This window comes from Protopterus annectens, chromosome 8.part0, assembly GCF_019279795.1.
Source record: "Protopterus annectens isolate FY-2018-M chromosome 8.part0, PAN1.0, whole genome shotgun sequence".
NCBI classification, from domain to species: Eukaryota; Metazoa; Chordata; order Ceratodontiformes; family Protopteridae; genus Protopterus; species Protopterus annectens.
In genome coordinates, this window is record NC_056741.1 from 300063916 (window position 1) to 300084421 (window position 20506).

The window sequence follows — 20506 nt, forward strand, 5'->3', positions numbered from 1 at the left end:
TTATAAAGGATTCTGCGGTCTGGGCCATATTTTCCACAGGCCCGAGGGCTTTGAAGGATTCCACCTCGGTTTTGAGGAGTGTGAAATTTGCTTTAGAGAAGTTTTTCACTGTGGTTTTCTGGGCAGGAGGTGGGGTCGGGATGTGAATATCCAGTGAGATTAGTTTATGGTCTGATCTTACCAGTGAGGGACACACTTCTGGTCTGGAGCATAGAGTCCCCATGTTGGTGATGATCAGGTCCAGTATGTTTTCCCCTCTTGTGGGAGTGGTAACAAGTTGTTCCATAGCATTTGGGTTTATAAATTCTAGGAACCTTTGGGCTAGGGTGTTGGAGCTAGAGTAATGCTCCCAGTCTATGTTTGGGTAGTTGAAGTCGCCCAATATAATGGTGTTTGGAGAGACCTTCATATTTTCCAGTGTTCTCAGGAAGGCCGAGTGGGTTTCCTGGGTTTGGGAGGGTGGTCTGTAGCAGGTTATAAACTGGAAGGCAGTTTTACCCACTGTTAGTTGCACATGGATAGTCTCTGATGCTTCGTGCTGTGCCACCAACCTGGAGGTGTGGGTATCTTTGACAAATATTGATACTCCCCCTCCCGGTTCGGTCCAAGTTTTGGGGCCGAAAAGCATGGTATGAGGCATAACCTGGTAGTGCTGGGGTGCTCTCGGGAGCCTTGAACTAGGTTTCTGTTACTGTACAGATATCGATGTTCTCCATGCTAAGGAGAGTTTTGAGTGCATGCATCTTGAGGTTTAGACTTCTGGCGTTGAGTAGCATTACTCTTAGTTTTTTATCCCTTGTGATACCTATGGAGGTGGGTTTGTCTTTTGAGCCTTGCCTAAAAAAGGCACTATGGGGGTAGCAAGAGCCTTTGCCAATATCCAAAAGCCCAGGGGTGACAGGTGCAAGCCGTCCCTAGCGAAGCATCGTGGCTTGTTGAGCATGTCATCCCAGGCTGACAGGCATTGGATCCCCTTTGAATGACACCAATACTTAAGCCAATTGTTGAAATTGATCATCTTGTCTTCATATTGTGGCATCATTCTTAGTGAGGGTAAGATGCTACTCAAGGTCAGGGTCCTACCAGCCTGGGCCACATGCTCAGAGAGCTCCTCTATGTCTCTTTTCATGTAGTCCATGGAGGTACATCTCAGGTCATTCAAACCAGCATGGACAATGACTGAGTCATATTTGTACTTGTCTTGGAGTGACCTGAGTGCTTGTGTTATGTGGCGGATCCTAGCGCCCGACAGGCAGCTCACCGTGACCTTCTCCTTGTTCAGCCTGGTGAGCGGGACGTCAGTGTGCCTGACGATAGAGTCACCTATTACAAGTGTATCAGGTGTGTTGTTTAGCCTTAAGGGCTGTGACTGTTCGGCACACTGGCTTTGTGAGCTATGTGTTGCACGTGTTTTGTTTTGGGGTAGCGGTTGCTTGGGTGTCTGCTTTGGAGGTCTCTGCTGCTTAGGCAGATTTTTATTTACAGCCTCCGAGTATGTTTTTTTGTGTTTATGTGTTTGGTTTGCTGTTGTGGTAGGTCTATGTGAGACTGGAATTGTAGTGAGTGTGGTTTCCTTCTCCTCCTGACTGGTTACGCCAGTACTGAGTTGAGAGAGCTTAGCCTCCAGTTTGGCTATATGGATGCATCTCTCACATGTGTTGGAATTTGTTGGGAGGAGGAGAGGGTTGTCTGTGTACATGAGGCAGTTGTAACATTGCCTCAAGATTCCCAGATTCACCAGCTGGACTGGAGAGGAGATTGACAACTGACCTTTGGACATGCTAGAATAGTATTGGGAATTCCTTTATAATTGAAAAAAAAGGGCCAATGGGGAACAAGGTACTCAAGGGGAGTTTGTGAGGGTGCAGTGCTTTTAATTTTTTAGTGCTGACTTATATAATTGCTTTAGTGAGCAAGTGCCAGGTAACTTAAATGCAATGTGTTACAGGTAACTTAAATGCAAAAATGGCAAACAGTAACTTTCTTTTAAGTGAAACAAGGAAATAAGTACAGTAAGCAATGCAGATATCACTAGGGATCCACAGAAGCGCTGAAAAGCCACATTTTAGGTGATATTAGCATTTCAGGGAAATAACAAGCAAACAAACAACAAGCATACAAACAAAGCTAGATTCAGCAGGCCTGGATCTAGTCCATGCTACAGCAAACAAGGTGTACCAATTTCAGTAAGAAACAGTTGAAATATGCAGGCACTATAAGCCTTTAACCAGAAATTCCCAGCTCAGAAGGGCAGAGTCCAGCCTCTCCTCCCACAACAGTGCAGACCATGAACCTTCTTAATGTAAAATAACTGGCCTGAAGCCCAAGTGCTTAAACCAGAACTAATACACTTTTAGAATAACAGACACTGAGACCTCAATCAGCAGTTCCCAACTTAGAAAGATGTAAGCTACCTGTCCTGCCACCACAGTGCAGGCCACAAACCTTCCTAATGTAAAACAACTTGTCTGAAGCCCAAGTGCTTAATCCAAAAGACTTAGAATGATAGCTACACTTTAATCAAGTTACTACCAAGCAGTAGTAAATACAATTGAATACTTTAAAGAATGCCTGGATTAGTGCTCAAGTTATACAAACAAAGCTAGATTCAGCAGGCCTGGATCTAGTCTACGCTACAGCAAACAAGGTGTACCAATTTCAGTAAGAAGCAGTTCAAACATGCAGGCACTATAAGCCTTTAACCAGAAATTCCCAGCTCAGAAGGGCAGAGTCCAGCCTCTCCTCCCACAAGAGTGCAGACCACGAACCCTTTTAATGTAAAATAACTGTCCTGAAGCCCAAGTGCTTAAACCAGAATTAATACACTTTTAGAATAACAGACACTGAGTATATATATATATATATATATATATATATATATATATATATATATATATATATATATATTCACTTCATAATCTCGAAATACTGAAACATCAAAATTCAGTATCTCCAAACTATGAAACCGAATCCATAAAACTCCGAAACTACAAAACCCGAGCCCAAAACCACGAAATTCAAAACACTGAACAAAATTGCATACACTATACCATACATACACCACATCACAACATAAACAAACAAAAACTAAACTCATACACAACTCATACACACATAAGCAGGGGGGCATGCCCCCGTGCACCCCCCACTCCCCCCTACTTATATATACTAACTCTGAGATCGCACAAACAGGAAATAAAAGCAAACACACACACGTACATGGACTGATTTCTTATATGGAATATATGGGGCCTGATGCGTACTAAATGAGATATATAACATTCAAGGTATAGAAAATGAGTTTGGACTGATTTACTATATTGAATATACTGGAGCCTGGTGTTTATTAAATGAGCTATATTGTACTATAGGTAAAGGAAATGTATTTAGACTGATTTATTATGTGGAATTTATAGGGGTCTGGTGTGTACTAAATGTGATGCATTGTACTATAGGTATAGATAACGACCTTGGACTGATTTACCATATGGAATGGATGGGGGTCTAGTGTGTACTATGTAGGATATATTGTATTATCATGGGGATTTATTAAAGACTACATGGTTGTTGTTCACTGTGTGCTCATTGTGGCATGGTCGTGGAAAGTTTTAGATTCAGTAAGCACCATGTACACACTCACACCACTGCTCAAACAAAATAAACACTGTGGAATGCTAATTACAGGGTAAGCAGCTAAATTGCATGCTAATTAACAAATCCAACACAGTTTAGCTTTTCAACAAGCTATAAAGCATCTGTGTAGACTCCATAATGTTTTTTCCTGAAGATTCCAAAACTTTTGAAATACAGACATGGAAAGGAGTGTACACCAACAGAATGTTAGGGGCTGCTGCTGCTGCTTTAATTCATTTGCATGTGCAACAGGCTAACGCCTATGCTGCTGCTGCTGCTAACAGGCCTAAGCTGAGGAGAAGAGTTTTCAGGCCCAGTTCAACCTTTCACAATTTACATGATGTGCAAATTCTGGAGCACTACAGAATGGACAGGGACAAACTACAGGAACTGTGCGACCTCTGCTGTCCTCAACAAACATCCAGAGCCAACCGAAGGGAACCCATCCCAGTGGAGACAAGGGTATGTGTAGCCCTTAGAATCTCACCTACAGGTACCTTTCAGAGACCAACAGGGGGCATGCTAGGATGTCACCGGAATCAGCATTCAGGATCCTCCACCAGTTCCTGAATGCTATGCTCCAACATGCCAGTGACCACATATATTTTCTTCATGGTTCAGAGGAGAGGGCCAGAAATATGCAGGAGTTTTACCTTGTAACATACTACCCTGAAGAACTGGGTGCCATAGATTGCAAACATGTAGAAATTAAGGTACTACTCAGGGAACAGGGAAGGCTCTACATTAACAGGAAGGGATACTGCTCTATAAACTGCTAAGTCATTTGTAATGCCAAGGGAATAATCTGCTAGCAGCCCTGGCAGTTACCAAGACTCACATATCTGACACACCTCCCAGCTGTACCAGATGTTTGCTAGGGGGTATATCCCACAGGGGTATTTACTGTGGGATGGAACCATGGCTGATGATACCCATCAGAAATGCACACAGACCCATGGAAGAACACCATAATGAGGTGCATTCTCAAACAAGAAGTATCTCAAAGAGTGTGTTTGGCCTGCTGAAGTGACAGTTCCAGTGCCTTGATACATCTGGGGGATCCCTACAGTATAATGTACATAAATAGTCACAGTATGTGCCATGCTACACAATATAATCCTGAGAAAACAGATTCAGCAGGATCAGCATGGGAAAGGGGCACACATCCTACCACCAATACCCAGGCCACCACAGCCACAGGCAGATGAGGAGTCACGGGCATACCTCAACCTGAAATCATAAAAAATCTGGACAAAAGCTCATAATAAATAGGTACAAATCTGTATTTGCATATATAATTATGTAACCCTACCCACTCTGGTGGAATTGTGGTATACCAACTTTTAAATACAAACTGAAAAACAGACAAAATATTACACACAAAATAAACAGAACAACAGTGTCTTATTTAAATTAATATTTGAACTTGTATCAAACTTTCAACTTGTGCAAACTGCAAAACTAAAATACAATTTTCTTTTATAAAAATCACATTAACTGTTTCAGCCTTCTACAGCCAGAAAATAAATTAGCTGGATTTAAACAGAGGAAATCAGCAGATCGGTAGATTTACAGACTGAGTGCTTTTTGGCAAGTGCAATCAGTTCTTTCAAAGCAGAGAATTGTAGCAATTAATTGAATTCAGTTAACATAATAATATATGGAATTAGCTAACACTAGGAATACATTCAATATAATTTCTACAAAGATCATCATTATGAAACAATATTTTCTATGGAACATATTTAAGCAATCTATTGCAGAATTATCCATACAAAACATTACGTTTGAAACACTTACATTTAGACTACTAAACTAACATTGCCTCTAACTATTTTTAAAAATGATCATCTACAAATAAAGTCCCTGTTGCTCTTGAAGAATACATTGTCTGTGTTACATTACAAAAATGATAAGCTAGTAATATTGCAATAGGGAATGGATGGCAAACTGCTAACGGTTTCATAGTTACTAAGTATCTCCACCAAAGAGGACTTTCTCAGGACTGCAACATTCACCTCTTTAAAAGTACAACACAGTACAATCAGCAATCTATCTACATACTGTGGCAGTAGGACACACAGCCTTCTGCATCAAAAGCAAGTATACTACATGTTGTGTTACTAACAACATAAACAGACCTGGCATATGCAGCACAAAAAAATCTGGAAAAAGACAAAATTTATTTGGGGGGGAGACAAAGACCCAGAACTAGGGATACCTTTTAAACATACTAAAACTTGAAAAGAGACCATAGCTCTGTCTCTTGTGAGTCAGGCAGAAATTAGTGCAGGTCGATTGAACAGGTCCATTAAGGTTAATCATCTGTGAACTGAGGGAGTGGAGCTAGGAACTAAACCTTCTATTTAAGGGGTAAAATAAAACATTTCAGAGCTTTACTAGAAAGACTCACACAGACTCTGCTACACTTTGCTGTGAGGGAAAGGTTAGTTTACTTTTTATTTGTTGTATTACTTTATTGTCTTTTTCTATTTTGAATATTGTGATTTGTTTTATTTACCTTGTGTTTTACTTGTATTCTGCTTTTAAGTGCATATTAAAACTTGAAAAGAGTCTACAGCTCTGTCTCTTGTGAGTCAGGCAGAAATTGGTCAATAGAACAGGTCAGTTAAGGTTAATCATCTGTGAGCAGAGGCGGTGGAGCTAGGAACTAAACCTTCTATTTACAGGGTAAAATAAAACATTTCAGAGCTTTACTAGAAAGGCTCACCCAGAATCTGCTACACTTTGCTGTGAGGGAAATGGTAGTTTGCTTTTTATTTGTTGCATTACTTTATTACCTTTTTCTATTTGGAATGCTGTGATTTGTTTTATTTACCTTGTGTTTTACTTGTATTCTGCTTTTAATTTCATATTAAAACTTGAAAATGAGACCAGAGCTCTGTCTCTTGTGAGTCAGGCAGAAATTAGTACAGGTCAGTTAAGGTTAATCATCTGTGAACTGAAGGGTTGGAGCTAGGAACTAAACCTTCTATTTATGGGATAAAATAAAACATTTCAGAGCTTTACTAGAAAGGCTCACCCAGACTCTGCTGCACTTTGCTGTGAGGGAAAGGTTAGTTTGCTTTTTAGTTGTTGTATTACTTTATTGCCTTTTTCTTTTTTGAATACTGTGATTTACTGTGAGGTAAATGTGTCTTTACCTTGTGTTTTACTTGTATTCTGCTTTTAACTGCATATTAAAACTTGAAAAGAGACCATAGCTCTGTCTCTTGTGATTCAGGCAGAAAATTTTTACCACCCTCCCACCCGGCTACTGTAGTGTTCTTAAACACCACTGTCTTTCTAGTTGCCTTCCCTTTATGTTAATTTGACCATATATCTCATTTCCTCTCTGTTTTAATGGCTTATGTGAGTAAGCACAACATTATCATTTTCTGAAACCACTCCCCTTCAACTATTTAAATTTATTGACCATCATACTGTATTCCATAGTACCAGAATACAAAAGTGACCACCCCCTTTCATTCTATCTTGCTGTTTTAAAAATAGTGACTCTCCCTTAAAGCTTAACTTTTTAGACAGGTAAAACTTAAGTTACCTGCTTTCCCATCTAACTCCTCTAGTGCACACTGTAGTGTTTAGGATAATACATCTTTTATTAATCTTACCTTTAAGCATCCCTGTGACTAGCACTTGCTTTAAAACTTGCTGGAAAGCACTAGGAAGTCTTAAACTGATACAATCACTCAACTCTCCTTGTTAGTAAGGAGAAATTAATTGTAGGCACTAAACAGCCTATAATTGCAAAGTACCTTGCTAAGGTAAGGGAAAACAGCTCTTGTACTTTACAAAAAAAACACCAAACCAGGCATGTCCAAGGGTCAGCTTCTGGTGATTTCTCCTGTCTACCTGGTGAATCTGGGCATACTGGAGCAATGCAGCAATTGCTTCATGTAGACACACAAAACCCTCTCCTCCTACCACTCAACACTACAACCTGCGAGAGATGCACTTACATAGCCAAACTGGTAGCAAAGCTCTTGATACCCAAGATTGTGCTAGACAGTCAATATGAGAAGGTTTAACACCTGCACTACACGTCAAGCAACACATAGCCCTTCTAAATCCATACAACCAACACCCAAACATAGCAACACTAAACCCACATATGTGGAGGCCCATAACATTAACCTGGCCAAGCAACAAGGACCTCCGAAGCTGAAATGCAAACACCAATCACAACCAAAGTGTCACATAGCTCACAACACCAGTGTGCCACCCAACAATAGCCCCTAAGGCAAAACAACATGCCCAACACTTTAGTCATAGGTGGCTCTATAGTCAGGCACACTGATGTCCTACTCAGGGCGGAACAAGGAGAAAATTATAGTCAGCTGCCTGTTGGGTGCCAGGATCTGCCACATAACACATGCACTCAAGTCACTCCACAAGTACAAATATGACTCTGTCATTGTCCATGTTGGAGTGAATGACTTGAGACGTACCTTCCTGAACTACATTAAAAGAGACATGGAAGAGCTCTTGGATCATGTAGCCCAGGCAGGTATGACCCTAGCCCTGAGTAGCATCCTGCCTTCACTCAGAATGATACCACAGTATAAGGACAAAATGACTGACTTCAACAAATGGCTAAGCTTCTGGTGTCATTCAAAGGGGATCCAGTATCTGTCTGCCTGGGACGACATGATCAACAGACCATGATGCTTTGCCAGAGATGGTCTGCACCTGTTGCCCCTGGGATTCAGGTTACTGGCTAAGGCTCTTGCCACCCCCTATAGTGCCATTTTTAGGTAAAGTTCAAAGGACAAAACTACCTCCGTGACAGGTACAAGCATGCAAAAATCTGAAGGTAATGCTACTCAATACTAGAAGTCTAAACCTCAAAAAGCACTCTCTTGAGGCACTCCTAAAAATGGAGAACATCGATATCTGTGCAGTAACTGAGACCTGGTTCAAGGCTCCAGAGAGCACCCCTGCAATGCCAGGCTACAACTCTTACCACACTTTTTGGCCACCAAACCAGGACCGAAACACTAAAAGTGGAGGAGTGTCCATATTCACCAAGGATATTTACAACACCAGGCTAGTTGCCCAACACAATGCGTCTGAAATTCTCCAGGTGCAAATAACACTAGATAAGACTGCAATCCAAATTGTAGCTTGCTACAGATCCCCCACCATTCCCCAAGATTCTCACTACACCTTTCTAAACATACTGGAAAATATTAAGATGCAACCAAACACCCTAATACTGGGTGATTTCAACTACCCTGCCATTTACTGGGAAAACTACTCATGTACCAACACCTTTGCCCAATGGTTCTTGGAATTTATAAATTCTAATGCCCTGGATCAACTAATCCTTAGTCCGACCAGGGGCTCCAATATCCTAGACCTGATCATTGTCAACATGGGAAATCGATGCTCCACACCTATGGTCACCCCTCATTGATCAGGTCTGACCATAAGCTAATCACCCTTGGCATCCACGTCCTACTCCTACCCCCAGTAAGGAAACCTCTGTAAAAAACTTCTCCAAATCCATCTTCATGCTACTCAAGTCAGAAGTGACAAACTTCATGACACCCATGCAGATGGGAACTGAAAGTTCGACTGCTGAATCCTACACTAAGGCAATGTACAAGCACATCTACTCGTGCATGAATCATGCCATCCCCAATAGAACCAAGGAACTCTCCTCCAAAAGTCAATTTGGTGGTCCCTTGCCATAAACAAACTTTACAACAAAAGGAAAAAACTGTTGCAGAAAAGTGGAAAATCACAGAATGCAAAAAACTCCCTTACCAGCTTCAGTAAGAAGCTGAGATCCCTAATAAAATCCTCCAAAGCTAGTAACGAAAATAAAATTGCCAAATATTCCAAAGACAACCACAAGGCATTCAGTAGCTATGTCAAGAATCTAAATGGCAATGCTCAGATCTGCTCTGAGCTACAAGAGAATGGCATTAAATATACTGATCCCAAGGATATTGCCAATATCCTGGCAGATTGATTCAGTGCAAACTTCACCCTCTCTCATCCCCTAAAGGGCCTATCTCAGTACCAAAAAATTGCCAAATTCCAGTAATAACGGCCACACAGGTAAAAAACGCACTCTCCAAAACCAAGAATATAGCATCCATGTGACCAGATGACATCCCAGGCTGTGTACTATATGAAATACAAAATTAACTGGCACCTCACCTAAGTGTCATGTTTAATCATAGCCTCACCTCAGGCTTCATGCCCACTGAGTGGTGCACAGCTACAGTTATCCCACTCGATAAGGGGGGATCCAATTTGGATCCCGGGAACTACCGCCTCATTAGTCTTGTGAGCCTGATCTGCAAGGCCATGGAATGTATTATCATGGAACTTATAAACAAAGACATTGGCAACCTTCAAATACTGGACCACACGCAGTTTGGTTTCGTGAAGGGCCAATCTTGTCTCTTGAACCTGATTGACTTCTTCAAATCAGTCTCCAGAGACATGGACAAGGGTAAGGTGGTCCACACAGCCTATCCGGACCTCGCCAAGGCCTTTGACACCATCCCCCACTCTGGAATCATAGCTGGGCATTAATCCCTATGTCACTCGATGGGTTGCCAACTGGCTTACTGACAGAACCCACACTGTAAAAGTAGCCAACTCCAAATCCAGCTCCAGACAAGTGACAAGTGGAGTACATCAGGGTTCAGTCCTGGGACCGCTCTTGCTTGGCATCTACTTCTCTGAAGTACAGGCTAACACTAAGGGATTCTGGCTAACAAAGTTTGCAGATGACTGCAAACTGGGAGCCATTATTGAATCCCCAAATGATGTGGATATTCTAAAAAAAGGACCTTATAGAAACAGATGCTTGGTGCTGGAACCATGGGCTCAAGCTCAATGCCAAGAAATGTATAGTTATCCCCTTTGGGAAAAAAACATGTATCCATGAATTACCATATAGGTAGCAGTACACTAAACACCAAAAGTATGAAAAGAGACTTAGGGACACAGGTGGACAGTGGTCTCACCTTCGATAACCACATCACCACAACAGTCAGGAAATCCTTGTATATGGCTCACCTCATTACTAAGGGCTTTTCATCCAGGAAAAGGAGGTCATTGTCCCACTGTACTCATCCCTCATTAGACCCATTATAGAATACAACGCCTCATTTGGTATGTACCTCTCAAGACATCTGCAACTGGAAAGGCTGCAGAAATATCTCACTAAAAGTATCACAGGCCTAAAGCAGATGCCCTATACTGACTGTCTAAAAAACTCCACCTGTACTCTGTCGCATATCGTCTACTCAGAGGCGATCTTTGCTTAACATACAAGGCCATGTCAAACCCAAAGCTGTTGGACATGCTACACTTAAAGAAATCCCAATCCCTCAGAGAAACACACTCCAGGGATCTAAACCTTGTCATCACAATGAATAAAACATGCTGGAGGGATAGGTTCCTGACCCAGACTCTGGAACAGACTGCCCATACATGTCAAACAGAGCATCTCTTTGGCCCTCTTCAAAAGGAACCTTGATGATTGGATGGGAGATAGGAAATTCACCTCAGGGATCACGTCAGTTGCCCTGCTACACAGGGGTCCAGGGAATTAAATACTCTGGGAAGAAATAGCCAGGGAATTGTTATGGCTAGGCTTGTAATGGCCCTGGGTTCAAATGCAGCATATTCCATTCACTTTTACTACTGTTCCACTTCCCATTATAGTCACACTCGCTTATAACACTTGACATGCTGTTGCTGATATTAATTATATGTATGAGGGGTGAGGCACTTGTATTTTGTTAGTTATGTATTCATTTATCTATGTATTATCACATTTATTCTCACATGTATGACTGTGGGTATATTGTATAACATATTCCTGTAAGTATATTTCTACTATCTGGACTGCCATGGCCTTCACATTTGTCTAACACACAGAAACAACTTCCTGTACATCCAATAACCTTGAATTTGCTTTGCTTGCTACTATTATGCTCTGCTTACCTTTATGCAAACAACAGTGCTGAGAGGTGCACACAGTGGGCATCATGTTTGTGCAATGGTAAGCAGAGCACAATGTTTTCAAACAGTGTGTGCACTCCCAGTAAATGTGATGACTGGAACTGGCAGGAAAGCATCACTCTCCATTGCTCTAGATTTGTGGCAGACATGGTAGGCATTTGTTTGGAAGATGTCAGGTTTATAGCACAGAGATGAGGTGTCCAGGAGTCCAAGATTTTTATTGTACTCCTAGTTAAGAACCATAGTGCCAGGTTTTTGCATGGAGACTATTTTGGCTCCCAGTATAAGTCAGAAGCTTGGGATAGTTTTAGCCTGGGCTGTAACCAGTTTCACTGCTATCCCTTGCATTGTTGAACAATGCAAGCATTATTACAATGACCTCTGGAGGAGGTTGCTTGTTGACTTTCCTGTGTTTCTGGCAGCCATATTCTGCTGGGAGTGTCTTGTCTTCACTGTTAGTGAGAGTAACAGGGTTACCTGACCTTCTCTAGCATGAGTGATTGGTTGAAAGAGCAGGGGCTAGCAGGATTGGGTAGTAATTTGAGCTTTTAGATTCTTCCATCTTTTCTGGTATTTAAACCCTGTGTCTTCAGGAAGCTGTGCTTGTTTTTACCAGGCTGAGGAGTGATGATTCATCACTGTGACAAAGCAAAAAATCCCTGTGGCTCCAATAACAGAATACGTTATTTATTACATTTATTTCATTAAATTGCATTTCATAACACTTATAGTTGTGCTATACAGCTAATCTACTACATTTGCACTGCTATAAAGTTTTTTACTGTTTCACTGTATTTTTGTACTGTTTTATACTGTTTAACTGTATTTTCATTGCTAGATAGTGTTCCATTACTATAATTGCATTTTTATTGAATTACTTAACTGTAAACTGCTTTTTCATACAGAGAGTTGTATTTTCTGTTTGTGAGTGCTCTATCTGTGCTTTTCAGTGCATTCTTTTGAGGTTTATGTGTTTTAGTCAGATAGCATAGTCTGGATAGAGGCCTGCTATTACCCAGGCCTGGTTGTTTTGCTTGTTGAGTTTCCTGTGTTTCTGGCAGCCATCTTCTGTTGGTAGTCTCTTGTATTCACTGTTAATGAGAGTAACAAGGTTGCCTGACCTTCTCTAGCACAAGTGATTAGTTGAAAGAGCAGGGGCAAGCAGGACTGGGTAGTAATTTGAGTTTCTAGATTCTTCTATCTTTTCTGTTATTTATACCCTGTGTTTGCGGGGTGTTACATTTGTTTGCTCATTGTGCACTGCCTCTGTGCTGCTTTAACCCATTATAAGGTATCTCAGTTGCATTTTTCCATTACCAGTACTCCTGTGTAACTGACACCCTCCCTTGCAACTACTTTAATTTTATCCAGCCTTATTCACAATTATAGGTACTCTATTCTGATAGTACCCACTCTACCATCCTTTACCTCTCTTCCACAGATTTGCACAACCATGGACAGAATTTCCTGTGGTTTCTGCTGCTAGTCTTGTTGATATGGGCATGCTGAGACAGTGTAGCAACTGCCTCATGTACACGGACAACCTTCATCTTCTACCACCTAGGAACACAATATGTGAGAGATGCAATTACATTAAGAACTTAAAATACTTGATGTCTCAATCACAAGCCAGTATATCTGGCACTGAGAAGGCTGTCTGCACAAACACTACAAGCACCACACCTCTAACACCACCCACACCTATATAGTACATTCCTACACATGTGGAGTTTCTCAACAAAAACATACCTAAACAAAAGAAACCTCTGAGGCAAAAGCAAACAAGCACATCACAACCCATCACACCAAGCACCACACATAGCACACATCCCTGTGTCTCACAGCCTCTAAGACCCAGCAACAAACCCAGCATACTAGTCATAGGAGACTCTATTGTGAGACACACAGATGTGCCACTCACCAGGCTAGATAAGGGGAAAGTCACAGTAAGTTGCTTGTCAGGTGCTAGAATCTGCCATATCCTCCAGCATTCAAGTCTCTTAACAACAGGTACTTTCATGACTCTGTCATGGTCCACATTGGTGTGAATGAGTTGTGACATACCTCCCTGGACTACATGAAGAGAGACATGATCGATCTCACTGAATATGTGTCCCAGGCAGGTATATCCCTAGCCTTAATCAGCATCCTACTGTCACCCGGAATGATGCCTCAGTACAAACATAAAATTATTGACTTTAACAATTGGCTTAGTTTCTGGTGTCATTCTAAGGGGATCCAGTACCTGACAGCCTGAGAGGACATGACTTACAGACCACGATGCTTTGCCAGAGATGGCCTTCATCTGTCTAACCCTGTGTTAGAAAAATGTGTATCTGAATATATGAGAAATGTTAGTTTAAAAACAAAGTAGTATATAATGCATTTTATTCTATTAATCATATAACAGAAAGGATTAATTCATGTGTATATGTAGGTAGTTTTGAAACTGCAGTGTGTCTTGAAGCAAACTGACCTCCGACCCTGGCAGATGCTAGCTTAGCAAGTTTTAATGTTTATGCTTTTCACAAGTGATTATCTGCTGGGTCAGGAAATTAAATAATGAAATCTTCTGCTCTTTCCTGCTGGGATGATTTGGTCTTCTATATGTGTTACTAAGATAGCATGCAGCTGGTGGGAAAGTGTAACAGTGAACAAAGATGTGTATTAGAAGACTGAATCTGCTATTGTATTCAAACTGATGTGAAACCTTGAAGAAGTAACTTTACAGAAAGACATTATGTCTGACCAGGTGGATAGCAAGGCCGTATTGTTAACAGAGGAAAACTTTTTTAAAATATACAGCATCAGCAGTTTTTATGAATAGAGGACTGTAAGCTAAAGTGATGTAGATGCCCTGTGACATACCACGCCAGTAAGGTGGGCACAGCTTGAATGTAAAAGACTATATAAAATTGTGTGCTTCCTGTTTCATGTTAGACAAAATTCTGTACTTGTACGTTTTTTGCCTCCTGGTGTACACTAGTAAACTTTTGAACCTGAACCTCCTGTGTATTGAATTCCTAATTTTATTTAACAGTTTGGTCTTTCGGACCGGAATTCCCTTGGACAGCTGCAGATCAGAGTCTACCGGTGGTCGAATACTGCGCAGGAGAAGTTACCGAAAACGGTTCTTCTTGGGTGAAAAGACCTCCGACTGAATTGTCGTTTAAAGAGGCTGGCCACTTTCTGATCTGTGGCCGAAGAGCAGATCCTGGACGACTCAATACTGGAGGCTCAGGTAGGAAGATTTTGCCTTTTTTCTGTTTTAGATCAGGGACTAGGTTACAGTATATTGTTGTCAAGATTTGTTATGCAGATCAGGGACAAGAGGAAGTACTGTATATTTGGTCATAGATCAGGGTAACAGAATAAGGTAGGCAGTTATTCTAGATAAACTGTGAAAAGGAACTGAACTTCTGATATCACGAGATAAAAAGGGTTATGTAACATTTTCTTTACCATGGGAAATCAGTACACTAAAACATCGCGAGATACGCCCCTAACCGAAGACGCAAAATACATGCAATTACAACGTTCCGATAACGTTAGGTATTATACGAAATGGGATAACAAATATGAATTTGATGGTAAACTAGATAAAACCTCACTAGTTAAACTCCTTAAGCAACTTAAATCTGATGCGGGAGGTCAGGCAAAAAAGCAACGCCAATTAGGCATTCCTCAGGCACACAGGTGGATTGAGGAAGCAAATCGTAGAGAACAGAAGCTTAAAAATTCAAAAACATTATTTTTAGACAAAGAAGATAATAACTTAGTAATAGCAACAGATCCTCTTCCTCCCTTGCCCCCACCTTTACCCTTTTCAGGATATGAAGCGAGTGGACAGGCTGGTCTGCCTCCACATTATCCTGAAGTTTCAGCAAGACCACAACTGTTTGTTAGAGATCCTATTGAAACTAGGTCCCGGACACGTAAAATACATAGGGATGCAGAATCATATCAAATAGAGAGAAACCTACAGGATGAGACTGAGGAAGAAATATGCCCACTTATAGAGGTCCCAAATCCTCAGGCAGGACAGGAAGGGCAGAACCCAACACTCTTAGTATATAGACCATGGACACCGGAGGATACTCAGAAAGCTACTGAGGGAATCCCCCATCCGAAAGTTAATTTTATGAAATTTTTAGAAAACCTACAAGGCATGAGGTTGAGTTACCACTTGAATGGGGAAGAAGTAGAAAAAGTAGTAAGACAAATTATAGGTCCAGATTGGCACATGATTTGTGGCACCTGGAATCCTCGTAAAGCAGAGCTTAAACCACTCCCACATAGTGACACAGAATTAGACAACAGAGTGAAAGGTCTTACAGACCGAATCTCTGAGAAATGGAAACCTAGAGCAGACTGGACTTACATTAATCAATGCATACAACAGGAAAATGAGACAATAGATGGGTACTATGCTAGACTATTGGAATGTTTTAATAATCATAGTGGTATGTCGGTTCCTGAGAACCAAACAAATGATTCCCCGTATGAACAACAATTAAAAAATGCATTTTTGAAAGGTTGCATTGCACCTATTAGTAGCTTCATTACAAAGCATATGATAGACCATCGAACAGGGAGGCTACAAGCCTTACTTGAATACGCTAGACATGCTGAAAGACATTTTAATAGTAAAAAGAGCAAGAAGGCGCAAGTCTTCACTGCTGAAGACGGAGCTGAAGTATTTGTATTACAGTCAGGTAAAAAGGGCAAGAAGAATGCCCAGGGAAACAAACAGTCTGACAAACGATCAGAAGATTTTGAAGAGAGGAAAAAGAGAGGTGAATGCTTCAAGTGCGGGAAAAAGGGACATCTAGCAAGGGATTGTAAGCAGAACAAAAAGGTAATTACAGAATATAAGGGAGATGAGGACTGACTATATGATAGTGAAGATACATCATGCGAAAGTCAAAAAATCATCAGGAAAAGTTAATACACAAAAAACAAATGTAAATGTGATAGAAGGAATAGAGGAAGTACAAGTAGATATGGAAGATGAAGAAAGTGAAATTTTGGACTTATCACTATTGAGCTTAGAGCTCTACTTAGCAGATACGAAACCGGAAGTTACACTTCTGGTGGAGGGAAGGGAAGTCAAATTCCTGTGTGACTCAGGAGCGTCACGGACCCTGATACACCCCTCCAAGTTACCAGAACATTCCGAATCACCTGATTATATACTAGTAAAAGCTGCAAATGGACAACTATACAGGGAACCACTTTCCCATGATATAGAAATAACTGACCCTGTTTCAGGTATGACCCAGAGAAGTAAAATTGTTGTTTCTGCAAAGTGTCCAGTAAACCTATTTGGCAGGGACCTTATGCAGATATTTGGTATAGCAGTAGTTCCAACTGTACAAGGTATGGAGGCGCAGAGACAAATGGATACCTTTATAGTGCGATCGGAGGGTGAAACTTTTTACTGGTACAGCCAGGACCTAGTCACGACTGGTCCAGGGGCAGTAACTGAGGAACTGATGAATGTAGCCATCAGTAAAGCCCCCTCCCTTGACACTGATCGACAGCATTTGTTACATTGTACTCTATACTACTGTACTACACCAGGACCTGATAGAGAGTATGATCAAGAATTGTTCAGAAATTGTGCAACTAGATTAGTATTGCATACTTTGTACTGGGATACTGAGGGAAACAGTGTAGTTAGCTGTTCATTACCTCAAGAATTCCTTGCATTATATAGATCAAATCGATTACCACGTCAGCTTGACAAAGAATAAAAATGTAAAATGGGCAGACTTAGGAGAAAAAGTAACAAGATGGGAGAAACAGACTTATTTAGAACTATCAGAACAAGGGATACAGAAACAAAAACTGAATTGGTTGACACAGACACATCCAGCTGTATACTTGCAATCTAGCGAGGACAGCTGATTAGCATTTTTATTAGAAGAAGAAGAAAAGGCCTTATGTGAAATTCCAACGACTCTTTGGTCAACAGGGATGTCAGATGTAGGACTTATTCGAACAGCAGGACCAGTTATAATTACACCAAAGTCAGCTTTTAGACCGCAGAAAAGACAATACCCTTTGAGAAAAGATGCAGAAATAGGAATCAAGCCTATAATAGCAGCATTACTCAAAGAAGGAGTACTGGCAGAATCTCCTGATTCACCATGTAATACACCCCTATTTCCTGTTAAGAAAGCAAACAGGGAATGGCAGATGGTTCGAGATTTACAAGCTGTAAATAATGCAGTAATACCTAGAGCACCTACAGTGTCAGACCCACATACTTTGTTAAACGATTTGAAACTGCAACAAAAATATTTTTTCTGTGGTAGATATCAGTAATGCTTTCTTTTCAATACCTATACATCCTGATAGTCAGTATTGGTTTGCATTTACATTTCAGGGTAAAAGGTATACCTATACTTGACTACCACAGGGATATTGTGAGAGCCCAACAATATTTGCACAAGAAATGGCTAGCAACCTGGCAGGGTTTACCCCACCGGGAGGTAGTCAGCTTCTACTTTATGTATATGACATCTTGCTAGCAGCACCCACCCAGCAACAATGCAGGGAGGATACTGTAGCGTTATTGAAATTTTTAGCAACACAAGGACACAAAGTAAACAAAAGTAAGTTACACTTTGGAAAAAGCAAGTTAGATACCTAGGATATGTAATATCCAATGAAGGTAGAATATTAGACGAGGAAAGAAAAACAGCAATTTTGCAAGCACCCAAACCAGCAACCAAGAAGGAAATGATGTCCTTCTTGGGAACAATTAATTTCTGTTGGAGCTGGATACCAAATTATGCTTTGGAATCTGCTCCACTGACTGACTTGATATATAAGACACCAATGGCAGCACAAGATATTTTACAATGGACACCTGAAGCGGAAACGGCTTTCTGCAGGTTGAAGCAGTTGATAGCGTCTTCATTAGTTTTAGGACTCCCAAATTATCACAAACGGTTCTTTCAGACCGTAGATTGCAAACAAGGATATATATGACATCAGTGCTGACGCAACAACATGGGGACAAGCAACGCCCCATAGCCTATTATTCATCGCAGTTAGACCCAGTGGCGCGATCTTTGCCTCACTGTGTACAAGCAGTAGTTGCAGCTGCAATGGCAGTACAGGCTTCAGCCTCAGTGGTGTTATTCCACCCTCTCACATTGAGAGTGCTTCATGCAGTTGCAATAATTTTACTGCAAGAAAAAGTAGCATACCTCTCTCCTGTTAGACATCTTTCATGTATGACTATACTACTGAGCCAACCTAATATGACAATTGAACGATGTACGACATTAAATCCATCAACATTACTTCCAACTCCTGCAGATGGCACACCACACAGCTGCCTGCAGGAAATTGAACAGTTAGCTTTACCTAGACAAGATCTCACAGATATGCCCTTGGATAATGCCGAGGTGACATATTACGTGGATGGCTCATGCAGAAAGTGTCCTACAGGAAAGAATCTAGTAGGGTATGCAGTAGTTACAGACACTAAAATTTTAGAAGCCCAATCCTTACCACATAACTTATCTGCACAAGCAGCAGAATTGATAGCTTTGACGCGAGCATGTACTTTAGCAAAAAACAAGTGTGTAAACATATATACTGATAGTCAGTATGCTTTTTCTACAGTACATGTATTTGCGCAACAATGGAAAAATAGAGGAATGATAACATCTAGTGGAAAACCTATTAATCATGCGCAATTTATTTTGGAATCATTAGAATCTATTCAGTTACCTACCAAAGTAGCTATTTGTAAATGTGTAGCTCATACAAAACAACAGGATAAGATTTCAAAAGGCAATGCACGAGCTGATGCAGCTGCAAAGCAAGCAGCCTCAGACTCAGAAACTTTACTTTTGAATGAGGAATTACAACCCTCTGAGATTTTAGATTTAGACATGTTAAAAACAATGCAGATGCTTACTACAAAAGCAGAAAAGCAAAAATGGGAAAAACGAGGTGCAATTCTTGAAAATGGACTGTACATTTCCAAAGAGAGAAAACCGATATTGCTGTCTAATTTATTTAGATATGCAGCTTTGTTGAACCATGGGCAGTGCCATGTCTCAACAGGGGGGATGGTATAGTTAGTAAACCAAATATTCCAAACATATGGATACACAAACTACACAAAAAAATTTTGTGCAGCTTGTCATACTTGTAACAAGCACCATGCACAAGGGGCATTTAAAACCAAGCAAGGAAGTTTTCCTATACCACCATATCCGTTCCATACTATTTGTATGGATTTCATAGAATTGAGTAAGTGTGAAGGGAAGAAATACTGTTTAGTTATTGTAGATATGTTTTCCAAATGGGTAGAAGCTTTTCCAACCAAAAATCCGGATGCAGCAACAGTGGCGAAAGCCCTGATAAAAGAAGTAATCCCTAGATTTGGCATTCCGGAAAGGATTTATAATGACAACGGCACACATTTTGTGAACCAGACAATCCAACAACTTGGGAGATTTTTTGGTATCTCCTTAAAGAACCATTGTGTCTACCACCCACAGTCAGCAGGACTGGTGGAAAGGTACAATGGTACCCTCAAGAATAAACTTAGGAAGTTAGTTGAGGAAACCCAAAATAATTGGATACACTGTCTGCCTTTAGCACAGCTGAGTATGAGAACGGTTCCAAATGTGAAGGGTTTGACTCCCTTTGAAATGATTTTTGGGAGAGCATATTATGTGCCTCAGTGGAAAGCTCTCATGCCTGCAAAGCAAGAGGCTGACAGTTCATTAGCTAGTTATATGAGGAAACTGTTAACAAATAAATCTGTTTTGCAGTTTAACTCTTTTTCAGATAAGGAACAGACCAGACCGGTGGAAGCAGTTTTGGATCCCGG